Source organism: Catharus ustulatus, chromosome 3 (assembly GCF_009819885.2).
Source record: "Catharus ustulatus isolate bCatUst1 chromosome 3, bCatUst1.pri.v2, whole genome shotgun sequence".
Lineage (NCBI taxonomy): Eukaryota > Metazoa > Chordata > Aves > Passeriformes > Turdidae > Catharus > Catharus ustulatus.
The window spans coordinates 104,669,349-104,689,408 of NC_046223.1; the positions used below are offsets into that span (position 1 = coordinate 104,669,349).

The 20,060-nt window shown below is 41.3% G+C and overlaps 1 protein-coding gene across 7 annotated transcripts in view; it reads left to right on the forward strand.

The window, feature by feature from the left end:
* Positions 1–11,972: 11,972 nt before the first annotated feature.
* LPIN1 (lipin 1) overlaps positions 11,973–20,060 on the forward strand; it is a 49,633-nt gene continuing 41,545 nt past the window's right edge. For all 7 annotated transcript variants that reach the window (XM_033054401.1, XM_033054403.1, XM_033054402.1 and 4 more), the window contains exon 1: positions 11,973–12,050. The gene's annotated coding sequence lies outside the window, so the exon portion shown is untranslated. The remainder of the gene's footprint in view (positions 12,051–20,060) is intronic.

Sequence of the window (20,060 nt, forward strand, 5' to 3'; positions counted from 1 at the left end):
CAGGCACACGCAGCAGGAAAATGCAATTATATTGAATTCAGCATTTGCATACAACATGCATCTGTATTTCAATTATTAATTTAGCCTGCAAGAGTATTTCTGATCATTTAATTACTGGAGTAACAGGGCCAGTATTTCTATTCTGCTTCTGAGAATAAAAAAGATAGACCACTTGTTAAAACAATGGGCCATGTGGGAAGATATGTATTCCTAATTCAGAGCTAGAATTCCTTTGTAAAGCAGAATAAGTAATTTAATCACGGTGTATTTCAATTTCTTAATTTGATAAATGGAATTTATATCTTCTGGTCCTTAAGGTTGTTAAGAGACTTGGTAAACTCTGAATACTGTGGTGCAATCCTTAGTGGAATGTTCCAAGTGCAAGATATTGTCATGAACAGAGAAGGTCTATGTGCCAGATCTCTCTGTCTTCCTCTGATTGTGCCACCTCACACTTACTTGTCACATCCCCCACATGAAATGATATTCTAATTATACATGTACCAGAGTGTGTCAGTGTAATTACCACTGTAATTACCACAGTAATGGAACCCTTAAGAACTGGACCTACCAGAACTAGGTGAATTTATTTCTGTATTGCTTGTTTTACTATTTCTGATTGCTCCCTATTTGTAGTGGTTTCAGGGTCTTTATTCAAATGGAAGAAATTTCAGAAAATAATTTCATGCCTTTTCTATTTGCTCAGTAAAATTCCACAGAGTATTCTGGGTGTCACATAACTTGAGAATTATAGAGAGCAGAATGTTTATTCTCTTTTCCTGGTGAGCCTTTGTGTTTGAAAAATATTGAGATTTGAATATGAGGAAATATGGGTGTTTCAAGAACACACCACCAGCAAATCTGGCCATAACTTTTCTAGGCAAGAAAAGGAAATAATTCAAATTATTTGTCGATATCATTATAATCTTTATACAGAGTTAGTCCTTTCAGTATGAAATTTCACTATGGAATAAGTATTATAAAATGCAGTTCAAAATTTCTCTTCAATAACTTTTCCTTTTATTTATATGTATCCTTTCATCTCCAGCAACACTGAAAGCTTACCCTACTTAGTGGGTATTAATGTCAATATGTCTTGCAACTGTGGCTTCTTTAAAAATGAAATCACCATTCACTCCTACTTCTGTGTGTTCATGAAGATGTTGTCACAGTATTGTCACCTCAGCTGTGGCCTCTGTCTCTGGAAGTACAGTCACTGCTGAGGCTTTTGTGCTGCCTGACTGCAGAGGAAGTACTCACTGAATATATTCATTTCTCTGCTATGCAGAGCCTGAGCACCAGGTTGCTTCAAAGGAGCTGAAGTGTGTTGTTCTTGTTCTACACAACTGTTTTTCCTGCCCTGCTGGGTACTAGAGATCTTCCTGTACCATGAACACATCTAGGGATGATGCCGTATGAAAAGATCTTTGGCATCCTCATCCTGCAAAAGAATAAACAGAGACTGTTGTGGTCTATGCTTCTTCAGAACTCATAAAATTTGCTGGCTTCCAAGTCCTACTAGCAGAGAACTGAATCCTTCTGCAAAACCACTGAAAACTGAGGTGAGGGAGAGAGAGAATTGAGAACATTTCTCAGTCTAGATAAAAAGTGAGGATGACACCAAGGCCATGTGGTTTACAAAGGAATCTTAGGAGAGGTATTCATTGAAGCTGGGTTTCAAGGATTGAGGCTGTATATTTTAACTTCTGTGTATGGTTAATTAACTACATTATTTTTCACTATGTTTTGTTTCTTTCAGATTCCGTTGATGAAAGATCCTGGTTGGATTCGAAATGTCTGGACACGCAATCTAAATGTAGGAATTTAATTTTTCATTTGCTTTTTAACTCCAGTGCCTTAGAGCAGGCCCAGCTTGAAGCCCAGTGGTCTTTGGTAAAGCAGGATGAGGAGTGGTTAATTCTTGCCCACTTCCTGGTACCCAGTGCAGAGTGTCCAAGTGTCACTCTTTGGACACGTGTTATTATATGTCACCACTGTAATGTGACATTATTCCTGTGAAAGGCTGAGTGGCTCTGAAACTGATGGACCTCATATGTGGCTAACACTAGCAGGACAAGGAAATTTGGCACTTGACCTGAGCAATAAGCACAGAGTGAGCAAACCTGTGGCAAATGTGAGGTTATAAAACATGTCCCAAGCCAAGGAAAACATGCCCAGACATCTCTGCTGCTGCTCTACTGGAAGGCAGAGAAGGTGGTGTGTCTGTGAGGTGGTGGTCTTGGGACACAGCCATGTATTGACAGAAGAACCACTCAGGAGAAGGAGAGGGAGAACAGCACTTTTCACACCAGTTATAGAACTGCCACTGCTGAATGATTGGCAGAGAAGGCAAAAGAGGCAGATTCAGGGAACAACATGATGCTTGTCTAAGTGACTCGGGACTCTATTCCTCAGAGTGACCTACTCTTACAGTGATGGTGGGGCAGAGTATTTAGAGGCTGACTTGATTGAAATCACAGGTAAGTCCACAGCATTTCCACCCAGCACCAAGAACAGCTGTGCAATCACATCTTGGCTGAGCTGTTGGAGCCACTGTCCAGCTCTGCGTAGGATTCACAGATGTATTAGCCTGGGTAGAGTGTGATGTTAACATAGCTACACTGCTATCTCATGTAAATCCCACTCTGGGGGCTCCAGACAACCTACACAGCGCAGTGTAGGACATTCTCTATGGTTTCCAGAGGAACCTTCCTGATCCAGGAGCCTGTGGAGACTTGCTTGTAGCTTGTTGGTGTGGGAGCTGGCTGGCAGAGCCAGGCAGCCTCTCAGTTGGGTCTGGCAGATGTAGGAAGGTGTGTCAGCTTCAACAAATTGAGGATCCAACCTTCATGCTGAGCTTGATATTAGCAATATCATGTAAACTGGATAGCTAAGATAAGCCAAACAGGCAGTCTGAAATGAGGATGGGGTTGGTTGCTGTTGGCAGGGGTCAGGTCTGGACAGGCAATTCAGTAGCTGCGCTTCGGAGACAGAAAGGTACCTGCGAATTCAAAATGCCAGTAAGATAAACCAGGAAGGAAATCCAATTAGCAAAGGACAGCATAAAATGTGAAAATTAAAACATGTGAAGCAATACTACGGATGTAATATTTTCATTTCAAACTTAGGGAACATTTAGATCTGCATTCAGGTAAGACTCTGAGATTTACAAGAACATCTGCTGGTAACCAAAACATGCCATGTGAATTTGTGATGTAACTTTTAAAGAATGGAGGATAATACATACTTGCAGTAAGATTATACTTTTAAAAAGTATACTTAAGAAAGTTCATTTTACGGGTTATTTGGGAAAAATTTTGAATTTTTAAAAATTTATCAGTACTATGGTTTTTATTCTGTATTTCTCATAAGCTAGTATAGAAATACTTGAAGAAGAGGAGGAAGAATTTTGTAATGTGGTTGTGCTATATTTAAAATCTACTCTACAGAAAGAAGATTGTGGGAAACTAGCTAAGCACTAATGATAAAAAAAATCTTAGAGACTGTGCAAATAAAAGATGTTTGCACTAAGCTGTGCCAATATCTGCAGAGAGAAGTTAATAGTATGAAACAGAAAGTGAGAAACACGTATCAGGCTGAATCTGCTACGAGAAGCAGAATTACACAGAACAAATAACGTCTGACCTGGACAAGGTACAGAAGCAATAAGCATGATCCCAGCCCCATGCAAGCAACATGAAAAACACAGAGGGTGAATGAACTGGGCTGTCATCTAGGGCTGCAGGGGAGTGACATCTGATATCACTGGGATGACTACACAGGGAGGCTTTTTTGTTAGTGCCCCAATTGCAGTGTGAGGGCTGGAATGGGGAGAACGGTGTCTGAAGAGTTCACATCAGAAGCAGACATGTACCTTGACATGACTCTGAACTACCTGTGGGTATGACTTTGTTTTTTATTCTATTAAATGGGATTATTTGCTTTGTTTTCTGACCAGTCCTTTGTCTCTCTTCTTGTACTACGGCAGAGCTTGATACAAGCACTGCATTCTTGCTCCTAGTCTTGGTTTTTAAAAACAAAAAATCTTCACCTGTTTGAAACGATGAGCAAACCCTTTGCTTGTGTAACACACAGTTCACTGGCTTGAAAGGGATTATATTGCTCTGTGTTAACTGAGCACCAGGCCTGATACTTTCAGACTCTAAACTCACTGGGATGGGAATTCTCTTTGTGCAGGATACCAACACAATGTGGCTGACGTGTGAGTAATAGTAAAACAAGCTGATGTTATTTTTGTGGGCAGAAGCTGCTGGCTTTGAGAGACTGTGCATGGTATGTAGATTTGTCTGAAGTAGATATGGAATGAGGGTAGCAGGAATGAGGCAAAGTACCTGATGAATTCTCACATTTGCATAATGGAATATGGAAAGCATACAGGCCACCAGGACAAAGGCTTTCTGTTCCAAGATGTGCTGGACCTAATGAAATGGATTTCCCTAATTTCACCAAAGTATATTATTTCCATAGATTTACACAAAGTGCTTGTTTTAACACACACTTCTGCTGTATTTATGGAACAAGGATAAATTATTTTCACAATGTAGTAATTCTGGAATGCACCTATATTCTCAAAACAACTCCAAAACATAATGTTCTTAAACAATTCTTGCATGTGTGCACAAGTTCTGCTAAGCTTTTTTCCAACAGCGAACAGGAATACATGGAGACAGAATTGACCCATTTACATAAAGAACTGCATGTAAAGCAAGCAGGGTTGATAATACATTCATTTATAGTATCTTAATACTGGAGTAATAAAAATTGTTTCAACTTTCTCAGTTCAACATTGAATTACATTTCCTTCTGATGGATCATTGCCTCCTGAGAGCCATTGAAACACATCACTTTGTGACCAGATTACATAGACATAATAAACCCCCATATAAGATAGGTGTGTTTCACTTGCAAAAAACTGTCGTGCATTTTAGACTTCAAGACTCTTCTATACTGAAGTTTTCATTAGAGTAAAATTTTAATTTTTGTTCAGCTTTCAACACAATGGCAGAAATCAGAAAAAAAAGCTTTATTTTTTTTCTTTCAAACCACAGACAACAGTTCCTCCATTGGTTAATACATCCTTTGTCACAGCAAATCTAAATTTAGTTCTCCAAATAATTATTTTTAGACTGATGGAGATGAAATGCTAAGTTCAAAAATAACAATCACTACTACATTCAGGGATTTTAGTGCTATAACATTTCTGGAGAGACTGCACTCATTTTGGTACTGAGAGTATTTTGAGAGAAGGATTTACTGAATTACCTGGGACACTTCTAGAACTCACAGAAGTATGAGCATGACACTGACATAAAGTACCATTTTCATGATTTGGCAAACTCAATCACACCTATTAATGGTATGAGCACTCCAGCTGTAGAAATCATAAAACTTAAGCTAATTTCCCATATAATATCATGTAGACATGCATGTCCTTACAGAAGACGTAAAGAATGACAACAGCTAAAACCAGAAATAAATGACAATATTCCTGCTTTAACACAACTGACTTAGAGGTTCCAGTTAGAGTTTTATATAGATTCGCAGCCTAAATCAGAATTAATTGCTTAGATAAGAGAAAGAATGCAGTATTTACTGATTAATTGTCCAGGCTTGATGCAAATAATTAAAGAGAATTTATTGTCTTATGATGTGCAGGATTTAATTCTATGCCTCAGCTTGTTCCTAGGATTTTCACACAATTTTGATTATTAACTTTATTGATAAAAATATATTTTTAAGAACAAAAGAGAAGACAACAATAAGATTGTCAGCTTTTACAACAACCAAGACTGAAAAGATTATTTGCTTAAGCAAAATATGTTGTTAAACATTGTCATTGTTCCATTTAGCTCAAATTTTGCCTGATAAAAATTTATTGCAATAATTCAATGGATGGTTGTACTTATAATTCAAAACAAGCACAGTCCTTGGCTCAAACTGTAATCACTAAAATCCCCAATAATGGAATTAAAAGGAAAACACTTCTCAGACAGATTATCCCAATCCAGTATCTCACCTCTCCCCCTGAATAACCTGATACAGAGCCTTGGGGTTAAAGATCAGAGAGATCTGAAATCCATGCTGCCAGATTAAGGTGTCTTCAAGTTTGGCACAGAAGAAGGAATGAGAGGACAGTGTGGAAAGATCTTAGGGGGCCAGAGCTCCCTCATGCCTTGCTGTTACAGAAAGCCTTGGGAAGGGAAAGCAGGAGTCCTTCAGTCCTTTGGCACAGGACTTACACCTGCTGCAGAGGCTGAATTTGGAAAAGTACCTTTTAAAATATTACACACAGTTGTTAAAAAAACCCCTGCTCTAACCTGGTTATATTCTGTCACTTCAAATGTTCAAGAAAATTGAGCATTAGTGAGAGAGGAAAACACTAAGTAGTGAGGGGTTGCATTATCTCCTCTTTTTTACAGCAAAAGTAATAAACCTTTCTTACTTTGGAGGAAGGGATGAAGATGTGGACTTTTGGGCAGTACCTGCAGAAGCCTCCCCCATCAGTTCACTGGGGAGGGAGACAACAGCCAGAGTCTGCCTCTCCTCCTGACAGGCTGCTCACAATCCTCCATCTGCCTCTTTCTCGAGGGGAGATTAAAACCCTTTTCATCCAGTTTATATGACAGCCTGAACTAATTACTGTACCTGGAAGAGTACAGAATTATCTCCCTTCAAAGCTCAGCAAACCTGCTTCTTGTAATGCCAAGCCAGGGACAGTGCCCCTGCATTCACCAGGAGCCACACACAGCACAGCCCCTCTACCCTGGTCTGTACAGAAGTGAAGAATTTTTCTGTCACAGAGAGAAGCCTCAAAAAATGCTACTTGTATTATAAAACACATTTTAGATACTTCACTCTCTCTGTGAAGATATAGAATTAAATTCAAGCTAACCTAAGCCCACCAGAAGAAAAAGCTTAACACACAATGTCTATTAATCGTCTTATTATCATAAGTGCAGCTGTTACATCTTTGCTATGTACAGTTTGTCTGGTAAGGTGGAAACAACACAATGTACTAATCAAGATGTTCAGTTTTAAAATCCTCAAGCAATAACTTTCAGAACTTATTTGCAAGGATAATTTGATATTGGTAGGCACTCTGATCTGGAAATTTCAGACATGAGGCTGAGAGAAAAGCAACAAACTTCTCAACAGAAGGAGCTGGTTTCCAAATACCATCTCTCTCTTTGAGATTAAAATTGCCATTTTAGTTTCCAAGCATTGCAGGTACTGTGAAGAAAAGATTATACCCTGGGAAACAGACCAGCTTTGTTTGAAGTTCTGAAAGCATGTTTTGTTCTGAACTATTTTGTTCTGAACAAATAATACCAATGATTTTGGTTGCTGTGCTTTGTAAACAGTATTCTGGGCAGAAGCTTTGCTGGTCATGCACAGATGTATTGGACTGATGAAAAGCTAGATTTTGGGCTGGAAAGCATTTCTGTCCACAACAGGATGGAGGAGCTGTGTATGATCTCTCATTTCTTTTATGTGTGTGCACTTGGACACCAGTATGTATTTTACCTGAGCAGGATACAGGTCTGTGTTTGAACAAGCATACGCAGGAATTGTGGTCTTGGTTGAAGAAAGAACACATTGATGATTTCACTGTTATATCCTTAAGCTCACATTGCTTTGCTTTATCAGGGCTCAAGCTTTTCAAGCTTTTTAACATTATATTTAGAGGGCTCAACTGTGGCTAAAATGCTTTCTGATGAGACTGGACTGGACTGGTACAAGTGTACCTCCAGCAGGGTTGATATAGTTAGCCTCTCTTGTTCCTAATTTAAATACTCCTACACTCTTCTGCTTCGATGATATTTCGATCATATGAGTCAACAGAAGTCTCTGTTTCTCAGTAGCCAAGTATTTTGTAGCAGAGAAATGACTTTTGACTGGGGAGAGAGCTGCTAGGATATAGAGGAAGCATTGAGGTTCTCATGGGTTTGCATGGTTGGATGTGGATCTAGAGGAAAAAGAAAGGCTCTTCTGAGAACCTTCATCATCAAGACTTGTTAAATTCTGAGAAGCAAAAAAATACTAGTCTAGTGGTTCATTTGCTAGAGATCCCCCTTTTCCACTCTTCTTTCATTGAGGGGGAGGAAAGGGTGTATCTGTCACAAAACCAGGTCCAAAAGTACTTCGTTCAAAATCAAGTTTGGTTATGCATTACACACACTGATGGCATGAGAGATGTTATCATTACAGATGAACATTTTGGTACATGATCAATGCTTCCTGCCCTGCCTCTAATTCCAGCTGCAACAGTTTCTGGAAAATTGCAGTCCCACATTTGATCATTTGACAAAATAATCCTCTCAATTTTGCTTTTCACTGGTCACTGCCGTGCCTCACTGTTGACCCAAACTTTATACTACTTCTGATGACATCACAGTCCTCCTGAGGAGGATGTCATCATCTCACCTCTTAACACAGAGGTCAAAGACAAAAGAAAAGAAATTATATCAGAAGTGTATTGGCTGGCATGGGCAACTGTCAGCAAATGATCACAATACTCAGGAATGATGTGATTTCTGTGATGATACAGAAAGCAAAATCCCAAAGCTAAAGCTTTCAGTCAAACTGCAAGGATCTCAGGGGGACAAATACAAAGCAAAAGCAGCAGCACAGTCAAAATTGGCTACAAGTTAAAGTCAAAGGTGGGGGGGAGGGAATAACATCTATATATACTTTTAAAAAATGGTATCCATTTGAGCACTTAGAGGCAGATTAAATGCCAGTATTTACATGCTACAATACCCTGCACTACTGTGCCTTCAAATGAAGGACAAAATGAAGTACTAGATAATTGTACTTGAAGGAAAGATGGAAGAGAAAAAGAAAGGGGAAAAAATGAACCAGACAGAGAATTAAGTCGATTATCAGAGGAAGCTATAGATAATGTATAAAACTATCTACTTATGTTAGGAAAGAAATTCCTTTGTTAGGATGATGGGATGTTTAATCAGGTCATTACAAAGTGCTTTTTGATGTTTACACTGGAATAAAACTAGATCAACTATTAATTTACACCGTGTTAGCTACTCTGAGCTTATTACTTATATAAAGGATGTCAGCACAGCTCCAGAGTCATCTTTCCCTACGACTTAATTATAAATTAAAAGCTAAAAGCTCAGCTTTTCTCTTTACTGAATAATTTTTAATTGCACATTGGGCAGGCATTAACAACTGCAGTCATTCATAACCCCAGTCCTGTGCACCTGAACATCAACCCTAGTTTTAGTGGGGCAAAAGCCAGACATTACCGCTAATGCACAATGGTTTGAATGGTTATTTTGCTGTCAGCATCTTTACTAGGAAAATCTAGTGTCCTAAGATAGAATTGAAGGCTTTTTTTCCCCCCTTGTATGGACTTATGTAATTTTTTCTAGGAATCTGTTCTTGGATTTTATTAAACTCTTCCATGCTTATCAACTCTTTTTATACCCAGTCTTACTAATTTACAAAAAGCTACACAACTCAACTTTCATCTTAAGTGTATTTTCACAGTAAATATGAGGCCAGATCATAGGCTAGAACTCCACTGTGCCAGAACTGTACAAACACAAAGTGAATACATAACTTACAAGGTCTTTGAAACAAGAATCAGAGTTAGGTAATAATGAATTAATGTAAATTGGCCATCAAAGAATGGAAAGAAAAACTTCCTTGAGCAGGTCCTTCAAAATTTTGTGGATAGTTTGGGATCAAACCTTGGTAAACAAACATCTGTTGACTAAGACAATGCATCTGGAAAGAAACCTGTCAAAGGAGAAATCTTTCAGGAAGAAAACAATAATACTTCAGAATTTCACCATTCCTGCGTGCATTTTGGAAATGACAATGTCAGGGACTTTCCTCTTGCTAGTGCCATACCTCCTCTGCCAGCTAGTCTGTGAGTAACTCCAGATTTTTTTTAGGAACCATTCCTGACCATATTATCCTCCAAACTCTGCATAGGGCTGAGTCAAATCCACAGCCATGACCATGCTAAGGCTTGGATAATATCAAAGTACTGGTCATGTACTAGTGCTTGGTTCTCTAGATAGAACTAATTGAGAACAGTTATGAGCTGAAGTGCAGCACAAGTGAGGATTTCAGAATGAGCTGGCAGAGGTTGTTCCAGGGAAGTAACCCAAGGAACACCACTCTGCACACTGGTCACACCATGAATAAGAATAGAGTGAAGAAGCACAGAAAAATGGTGCCCTGCTGTTAAGGGAAGCTCACAGTTACTGTGCAAGCATTTGGCACTTCCCACGGCATCTTGTGTGCATTGTGGCTGTACTTTGCTCTGTAGGAAGAGAAAACATGACCTTGCACATAGAATCATTTAAAATGTAGAGCATTATTCTGTGGGCTATTTTACGTCAAGCAGCAGATTGTTGGACATAAGTAGCTAAACACAATACAGTACTTCCAAAAATGAGAACCTAACTTCTGGGTTTCTGAAAGAAGCACAGAAGGGTGGGTGTTGTTGAGATTGTGGAAAGACAGTGTTTTTGATTCAGTATGTTATTATGATCATGTTTTGACTTTAGCACAGCAGTAGAAGACCATAGAGGACCAATATGTTAGAGGAGTCCTCCCACCTAACATGGATGGTGATGGCTGGAGGTTACCACTGTCTCAGAGGGAACACAATATGGAATTGTATTCCACACAAATGTGGTGGGCAGAGCACTGGCAGGATCCACAGATAACACAGATAAAGCTTCCTGTATCAACAGGCATGGGATTATTTCTCATTGCCTACTGACTGCCCACTGGCAAGGGATTAGATATGAAATGCCTGGGAAATGAAACTGCAGTCATGTATTACTTTCTCTTTGGGACTAAGTATACACCCTTGTTTGTCATGCCCGGGCAGAAATTGTCTTCACTGACTTCTCTGTTCTAAAACTGAAGTGTACTCATTAGTGTAGCTGTGTAACCAGGAGAGCAGGAGAGAACAAGAGGTAGGGATCGGAGACTGTGAATTTGCACCGCGTCCTATCACTCAGTGCCTCTGTCTTAGCTGTGAGCTGTACGAAGATTGGCCAACACGGAGAGAGAACTAAGAGAGCTATAGGAGGAAGACGTGTTGCAGAAAAACAATCTGAAGGATTGCAATTGGGTGATGACCTAGAAAACATTCCACTCAGATTGTTTTGGAGTGGAACCAGAAATTTAACAGAAATGGAAGGCTTAAGCACTAGTTACTGTGCAAAGTACTTCTCCCAGGCTTCAGCTGCATGTACATTTTGGGGACGACAACACGAAGATGCAGGAAATCCAGGTCTCAAAAACTTGTTTTCAGGCCTAAAACTAGTAGAGTGCTTCAATAATGACCTCTGATCCTTTTTAATTTTATTTATATTTTGCGTAGTATCTTTGTCATCGTTTTTCCCCTTTGTTTCCTGTTCATTTGTTTTGCACATAGCACCACCCTCTCCTGAGTTTTGTAAACAAGACTTCAGAAAGGCCTGGGAGATTCCTTCATCAGCTCGACTTAACACGGACATCCACTTCCCTTTTCAGCTGTGTAAGGCACTCAGTGCAAAGTGAGGTTACAATACGGTTCACATACAAGGAAACCATTATCAGTGGGAAGCACTGTTTATTTCATCGCATTCACTTAAAGCGATAGAGTCTGAAGCTGAAAGACGTGTTCCCGATGGCGATGAACGCTAGGCTCTGGCAGCCCAAGCGACGCCTATCACGGACCTGCCTGTGGCCAGCCTGGGCTGAGCCATTCCCTTTTCCGCGCTCCGTCTTTCCCAGCCAGGAACCTGAGCGGCGCTCGGCCGCGGGATCACCCCACACACCGCGCCACGGCCCCGGCCCCGCCCCGGCCCGCGGCGGCTGCGGCAGCTCCGGGCCCGCGCGGTGCCCCCGCCCCGCCGCGCCTTCCCGGCCCCGCGCTCTCCGCCGGGCCCTCCTCCGGGGCGGCACCGCCGCCCGGCCCCAGCGGCCCCGCAGCGTCCCCGCGGCCGCGGCGGCACAGAGGCGGCACAGAGCGGAGCTGCGGGAGCCGGCCCGTGGCAGAGGTGGGTGCCGGGGCTCTGGCGGCCGCTGCGGGAGGAGGGAGGCCCTTCCTCCTCCGGCTGCCCGCGGGCAGGGAATGCAAGGCCAGGAGCCGCTGAAGGCAGCGGGTCCGTCCGGCCTGGGCATCCTGGCGGGGCTCCGGGCGGCTGCCCGCATCCCTGCCCGCATCCCTGCCCGCCTTTCCTTGGGAGCCGCCTGGCTCCGGGCAGTGACAGCTGCGCTCGGGTTGCTGCGCGCATCGCGGCTGGGCACTGCTTTGTGCTCGGGATTACAGGGCAGACGTGATGCTTTCCAGGTGTTCAGTGAGAGGGGATCTCGCTTTGGGCTCCGTCCCCTGCCCAGCTGGGTGGGCTGGTGGTGGCCAGTGCCCCTATGGAGCTGCTGCTGCTGCTGCTGCTTCCCCTTTGGCTTTAGGAATTTTGCTTCCCTTTGCCGGGCAGCTGCTGATGCAAATCGCTGCGTTATGTCCCTGCTTCACTAATACTTTCCCTGAGCCTGAATAATGACAGCAAAAACAGGACAGAGGGATTTAATGACTTAGCCTGGCTAGCAACAATGCAATGGCAACACAGGAAACGAAAATTTGAGATATTTTGTATTTCTTTTATGTTACCCCTCACAATAGTTAATTACTTTTTTATTGATTTAAATATCTCCTCTCCCTTCAAGAAGCAAAACTAAAAGCAAATGTGTCTTGTGGAGAGGAGACAAACCAGTGCAATGTTGTTATCCCTGTCAAACAGAGGAATTGCACGGAGGTAATATCCCAGCTTTGATGTTGCAGACCGTCTAGCAGATCATTTTTCTTTTTACATATAGAGTCATAAGCCTTGATGCATCTGTTTTGGCTCCTAGTCTGGAGGATGTTTTGAAATGGTTTATTTTCCGGATAGCTTTATCTGTGTCCCTGCCTCTGCTGTCTCAGGAAGCAAACACTGGTAAATGCTTAGTGTACATACATAAGGTTTTGTTGTCATTAGTGCACGGTTAGAAGTTAGATAGGTGAACTCCTATTACAGTAAAATGAGCCTGCTTCCATGAAGAGAACTGGAGAAAAACTGGGGAGATCATGAAGGAAATCAGATGGAAAATGCTTAACGTAAATATATTATGATTCTAAGCATAAAGCCATGGAAATACTTCTAATGGTTTTAGATACTTTCTGCTTTTCTTATCGCTCGAAGTCACCAATGCAGATATGGACTACCTGATAATTTCTGCTTACCTGGTGCAGTGGGGCCTATTTGTAAGGGAGTTGGGCAAGTTTTATTCTTTGACTCTTTTCCATACCTGAGCATGTGCAGATGTACAGATTTGTTTATCTGTGAACATATATACACACAGCAGTCATCAAAACCAGTTGAAATAAAGTAAAAGCTCACTTTAAACTCTAAAAATGCAGAAAATATAAAGTCTAATGAACAAATTTGTTTTTCAATCCTGCTGAGAGAAAGCATGCCAAGTCACGTGAGGTGTTTGTATAGAGTGGAGCTACTGCTGTTTTTCCACTCTGATTTATGTTCCCTCACTGACATCAGAACAGTAGCACAGGGCAGCACAGTACGAGTTACCACAAATTCTTCAGCTACTGCAGAAGTTCTTGGTTTCAGGCATCAGTTTGTGCTTTTCAATTTGTTGTAAAATTTGAACTTCTTTATGCAGGGTCAGTCCAAAGGGGTCTCAGCCCTTCTGTACATTCCCTCTCCATGAGGAGGGAAGCACTGTACAGTTGGGAAGTTAAGGTACAATGAGACCAAGGGAAATGTGGAAGGTCTCCCAAGAAATCTCTGGAAAAGGAGTAGATGAGTCTTGAGATGTGATTTCAGGACTGCCTGGGATTTCAGTAGGGGTGTACGTTGTACTGTCCACCACTGCTGACTCTTGGTTTCTCTCTTTGGTAGTAGCAATTGTATGGGTGTGTGGTGAGTCAGATCATCCCATTGATCTAGCCGGAAATTATTTTTTCTGGCTTTAGTGGTGTTACTTTTCAGTGCTGACACAAGGGCAAAATTTAGGAGAGTGGGGAATGTGCAGCTGGGAGGTTGTTATGGGGACTGTGATTGTACCCTTCACCTGGTCTTGAAATAATTCTCCTCGACTGTTTGGTACCAGTTTGATACCCTGACTGTGGGGCTATGGGCCAGTTCTCCCTTTGTTTGAACATGGGGATTTATTGCAGGCAAGTTTTGAGTCTTCAATTTGTATTTTTGATTTTAGCTGCTTCCAAGAAAATACTCTGTCCTCTACAGGGACTTCATGAAGTATTGCACCAAGTAAAGTTTTAACTATTTGAAATACAGTGCAATGTCAGAACCAGAGGAAGAGTCATCTCATATTCAAAGTCCATTACTGGGGGTGAGTGTGAATGGGTGGGTGGGCTCTTGGAGGGACAGGCAGCTTGGAAGATGAGTTTGACATTTGATCCGTTTGACTCTCTGACTGCTGTAAGAAGTCACAATTTTTGGCACTGGCCTTGGGTAACTTGGAATAGAAGTCAAATAGTTCCTAATAGAATTAAGACCAGAATAATCCCTACCCTGAAATATTTCTGGAGGAAATATTTGACTGGCAGGAAGCACAGTGTTCTTATTCTGGTGTAGAGCCAGCCACAGGCTGAATTTTGCTTTCTGATGTGGGACATATAAGTGAACTGCACCTGTCTCTCAACTGACCAGCCATACTGCCAGATCACCTGCAGGAATGTGGTCTGTTCCATGCAGCTGTGACTATGGGGAAGTCTGGAACAAATGTGAGTATAATCAGACTTGGAGCTTGCCCTCCTATTTACAGCACAAACAAAGTCACACTGCTCACCAGAGTGCTCTGGAGTTCTCCCTCAGCAGCTTGTCCAAACTGGGGTCATGGCTGCTTATGGCTCCCTTTCAGGTCATGTGTCCAGGTTTCCTTTCCCAGGAAAAAAGAATATGCAAGGAGGGTGCTTGTCCATGTCTCACTTGGGTGAGCTTGACCTGCTGCAGTTGGGATATAGCCACAGTGTTAGACCCTACTTGAAACAATGGGAGTTACACCCTCTGAGACAAAAGCCTCAGTAACTTGCCCAAAATTGTGTGGGGATCTTGTAGGAAAGTAGAGCTTTAAACTGAGTTCTCCCAAAGTCCTGTGCAATGTCTTCATGGCTCCTCTAGAGAAAGTATATTCAGCTCTGATTTCGCTCTGAAAAATGCACAACTTTGGGGTTCTGCCTGGGCATTTACTCAAAAAGGTAGGGTGGGAATTCGTGGCAGTGACTTTAGGTTGAATTGATGTAGGAACTCACATAATTAAGAAAGAGGTTTTTGAGAGTTCTTAATGATTTTACCTGAAATGGCTTAAAATTTGAATATGACGATCAAACAGCATTATTGACTTTACAGGGTGTTGACAGCTTACTAATAAACAAAAGTACATATTTTAAAAACAACAGAAGGGTAGTTATTAAGATCTTTTATAGTTGAGAAGTCAACATCACTATGGTTGTCACACAGACATGAAGGGGTAAGCTTAGTTTTGAAAATATTAATCTAGAGAATCTTCATCTGAAATATTTTCTTATCTCCCCTATCTTTTCCTCATGAATCTTTTTTTTTAGAACATAGCCTTCAAAACTGTTTTTCATGGTAAAGAATATGTCAATAGTAAAATTCTGTTAGTTGCGGTAGAGGGATGTAGCAGACTGAGGCCTAAGAGAATCTGCCCAGGATTCCTTCCCAGGCTGGATGAGCTTTGCTCTCAGGCTTGTCAAGGACACAAACCCAAAACAAAAATTGTAACACCTGTGGTGTTCGTGACTCTAGTCACAGGGGGTTTCTAAAGGAGTGTCTTCTCCTCTGTCCAATGAAATGTCTCCAAATTGTTTTCCATGATGTACACTATTTAAATCCATAATTTCCTTCAATAAATACCCTTTCTTACTCATGTAAAAAAGTCGCCATGTTACTGTAACTAGCACTGCTCCAGCAACCACGTACAGTAACAGAGGGATTAAGTGTTCAGTACTGCAGGCAAAACTGAATTGTTTGAGTCAGGAAAAGAGATATTTGATATGCAGTAAAAGAGTGTTAATAAGCACTGACCTTGAAGTATTATCATTTACTTACTATTTTTTGTAATTGAAGAATAGTCTTCTTGAAGGGTCCACAGTCTGATTCCCAAAAAATAGTCTGGTCTCTCTCAAGCTTTACATCTTCATAACAGAAACCAAGGGCAAGTCAAGGGACCAGCTCGACCAGGTTTGTAAAATTGTCATAGTTTCAGTGTCAGCAGCAGAGCTGCAGTGATGTATTTTAACTGAACACTGGCCCATCAATTTTTATCTTCACCATTTCACAACTTATATGGAACTTCTTAGGAGGAAAGTTGATTTGTTTTGTGCTTATGCCCATCATTTCAGCCATGGACTAGGGTCTCATCATCATATCAGATACTAAAAGTGTAACTGAAATATGTGTCTGTATTTTTGTGGGGTTTTTTTTCTGTTTATTGTTTGTGTTATGTTTACCATTGTTGCAAATCTTCCTCTCCTGGCCTAAAAAGCTAGTGCACAATCATAACCATAGAGCCTTAGAAAAGGGGCTGAAAGAGACCTAAATGTTTCCAAAGCTCATTCCTGGTGACCAGACCAGCTAGCACCATCTATTCTATAAAGCTCTGTAAAGCTTTCAGTGAAGGTGAGGGCTTCTAAACTGGCCATGGCAGTAGTGCCCAGTCCATCTTATCTCCTTAGCTGTGACTTGGAATTGTTGAGAGAGTGCTTATTGGCCTGTGCCTAAAAGAAGCACATTTTGAAATTTAACAGCAGCAGATTTTGAAATTTAAATAGATTCAGTAGAGATATCCAGACTGTCAGAGTCTGTGGTGGGATATGGGTTTATTTACTGCCTTGGGCACAGGAACAGCAGCAGTGTCTTTCCTAAAGGTTGCAGTTGCCTGTTCTTAAACCAGTCCCAGCAAATGTTTGTCCAGTTTTCAAAATGTTCTCCACTGGAAATTTAATGTCTTCCAGAGGAAATGTGTTTCACTTTTTAATTACCCTTACAGCATGCCACCTAAATCAACTGTCTGCCTTTAGAGCATGTTGAATAGCACTTGCATTCCTTAGTAATTTGGATGTGTGTGGATATCTAATCTATTATTCATTAATGTTGTGGCACCTGATGAGACACCAGGCATTGCAAAAGGAAAAAAGGCCCTTGATTCCTGTGATTTTCAGTATTTTATTTTGAAAAATGTAATAAAAAAAGATGAAATGGTAAGGGAAAGAGCTGATCTGTAAAAAATCCCCAGAAAAACAAACAACCAAAACCATGCCACAAAGGGTACAATTACTGGTTTTTCCAGTGGAATTAGGACATAGTCTGGTGCACCTGTATGAAAGAAGTGGATTATCTAGATGACAGTGTGTTTGATCTTACTGTGGCATCCAGAAAAGTGGGACTTTAAACAATTAATTTTGCTAGGTCAATTTTGCTAAGTGAATAAATCAGTTAAGTAATAAGGGGATCACCTAACTATTTATTTTTGACTTATTTTTCCATATAATGATCAATTCTGAAAAAAGGCTGCTGTCTTTAACAGTCAAAACAGTTGGAAATTTTCTAGGCTTTCTGGAAGGTGGTGCTAGTTAGATTTACATTAAAATTTATCCTAGAAAATACCTTTAATTTTATAATACATACAAAATGTAGAGCTGTGAAATGTCTTTTGGCAAAGAACAAAATTCAAACCATTTGAGAATCCTGACAGAAGCAGTACAGACTGTTCTCACTTGGAAGCTTAGATCAAAGGATTCTGAATTTTCCCAGCATGAAAAAATATTCTGTGCTGTGTCCACTAGCACAGTGTGAGAACAAGGGTTTTACTAAACTGAGTATAATGAACAGGCAGGCCCTGGGGGTTTACATGATATAAACTTGTGTTTACTGCTGAAGTTGCTGTTGCCTGGTCAGTAAGTGAAAGACTTCTTGGAGCGGCCAGAGTGAAGTGTTGCTCCAAAACCACATCCAGTCCCTCTGGGGTTTGAGGAGAGCTGGTTTCCTGGAGTGCTGACATGGCATGGACCAACTTTAGGTTCAGAGGACAAACTTACAAACCTCAGACTCCAGACAATCTCAGCTTTGGCTGGCTTGTGTAAAAGGTAGGATAGAGGGCCTACAAACATCAGAGTCTAATTTCTGAACTCTTCCACATTTTAACTGCAGCATTTTTTGTTCCCTACATTTGAAAAACAAGCCCATTTTTGTCAGCTCCTTAGGGAAGTGGAGTTTATGTGATCACTCTCCCAGTCTATCTTTTAATTCTACAATGACTTTGTTGCACATGCCAGGTTCAGCTCGGCTTGAGAGGAGTGTCCATCACCCGCTCACAGTTTGAGTGTGGCACTTTTTAAGGGATAAGAGATTTCTACTTTATGGAAGCAAGCTGTGCTGAGCTGTTTGGCCTCAGAGCTTGAGGATGGTGTCCAAATTTTTAAATTTGTGGGTATAAAAATAATCTTTGTGTCCAAAGACAGGGCAGGCAGAGTAGCTAAGATTTGTTGTGAGCAAGAATAGTTGCAAAATTCTGTGTTTAGGATTTTAGGTGCCCAGCTGGTGTAACTTATGAAGAGGATGTGTGAGTCTTCATATTTGGGTTGTCTGTCCAGAACCCTCCCAAACAGTGGGGTTTATGTACTGTTTCAGCAGCTCCTTCTCCACCAAGGAAGTCATGGCTGTTTTGCAACCAGAAATTTTGTTATTTCAACAGACCAAGCATTAACTAGGGTGAACTATACTATGTAATTTTGACCTTAACTGTAGCTGTCTTTGCATTTAATTTAGCTCAATCAGAAATGTGTTTGGTTTTGTGCTTTAGCCTGGAAAAATCCCTAGTAAAAATGGAAGTGTTTTTCCACAGGAAAAGGGTAATTTTAAAAGTTTGCTTATATCTGCCACCCTGGAGGCTGACTTCTGAACTTAGATTTGTGCCTGTGTCATGCTAACTTTTTTAAGAGTTTAGATGGTGGCCCCTAAGATAATTAGGGGGCTAAGACCTTATGACTTAGATGCAGAGGCCAAGAAAACAAGTTTTATTTGTTCTTAGTTACTTTTTGGGGGGTGTAGAGGAGACAGCTGGGATTCTAGAAGTGCACAGTGGTAGGACAAGAGGCAGTGGCACAAGCTGCAGCAAGGGAAACTCAGATTAGGTATTGTGAAGAAAACTTCCTATCTGAGGTCAGGGATGCATAGGATCAGGAAAGCAGAAAGGCTGAGAAATCTTCATCCTGAAGACACTGAGAACTCTGCAGGACCAAGGTTGTGGGCAGCCTTGGGCAGATGTTTGGACCAGGTGACCTTTAGAGGTCTGTTCCAACCTGTTGTTCTGTGACACAGTGTAGGGTGTGGCGTGAGTTTCAAGTGCTGTTCCCTATGAAACAGCTTGCCACTAGATTTGCATTCAGGAAGGCGATGTTTCTAGTGTGTAATAGGAGCCCAGAAGTGCTGATACCAGTTCAGTGCTGGAGAAAAGAATATAATTGCCATGAAGTTTTTGTGTGTTGCTTTTTCAGTGGGTGGCACTTTCTGGATGCCTGAATTGAGGGCTGTGCAGAAAGGCTTCTCCAAACACTATTTAGGGATTATTCTTCCGTTTGTTGACATCTGGCCTGGTTTTGGCTGTGATAGAGGTTTCTTCCTAGTAACTGGTATAGTGCTGTGTTTGGGATTTAGAATAATAATGTTGGTAACACACTGCTGGTTTAGCTGTTCCTGAACAGTCAAGGATTTTTTGGTGTCTTATGCCCTGCCAGTGACAGGGCTGGAGGAACATAAGAAGTTGTGAGAACACACAGCCAGGGCAGCTGATGCCAACTGACCAAAGTGATATTCCATACTGTAGACCTCCAGAATATAAACTTGGGGAGAAACTGGCCATGGGCTGCTGCTTGTGGAATGGCTGGAAATTGGTTGGTGGGTGGTGAGCAATTGCATTGGGCACCACTTGCTTTGTATGTTGAAATTATTTTATTTGTATTATTA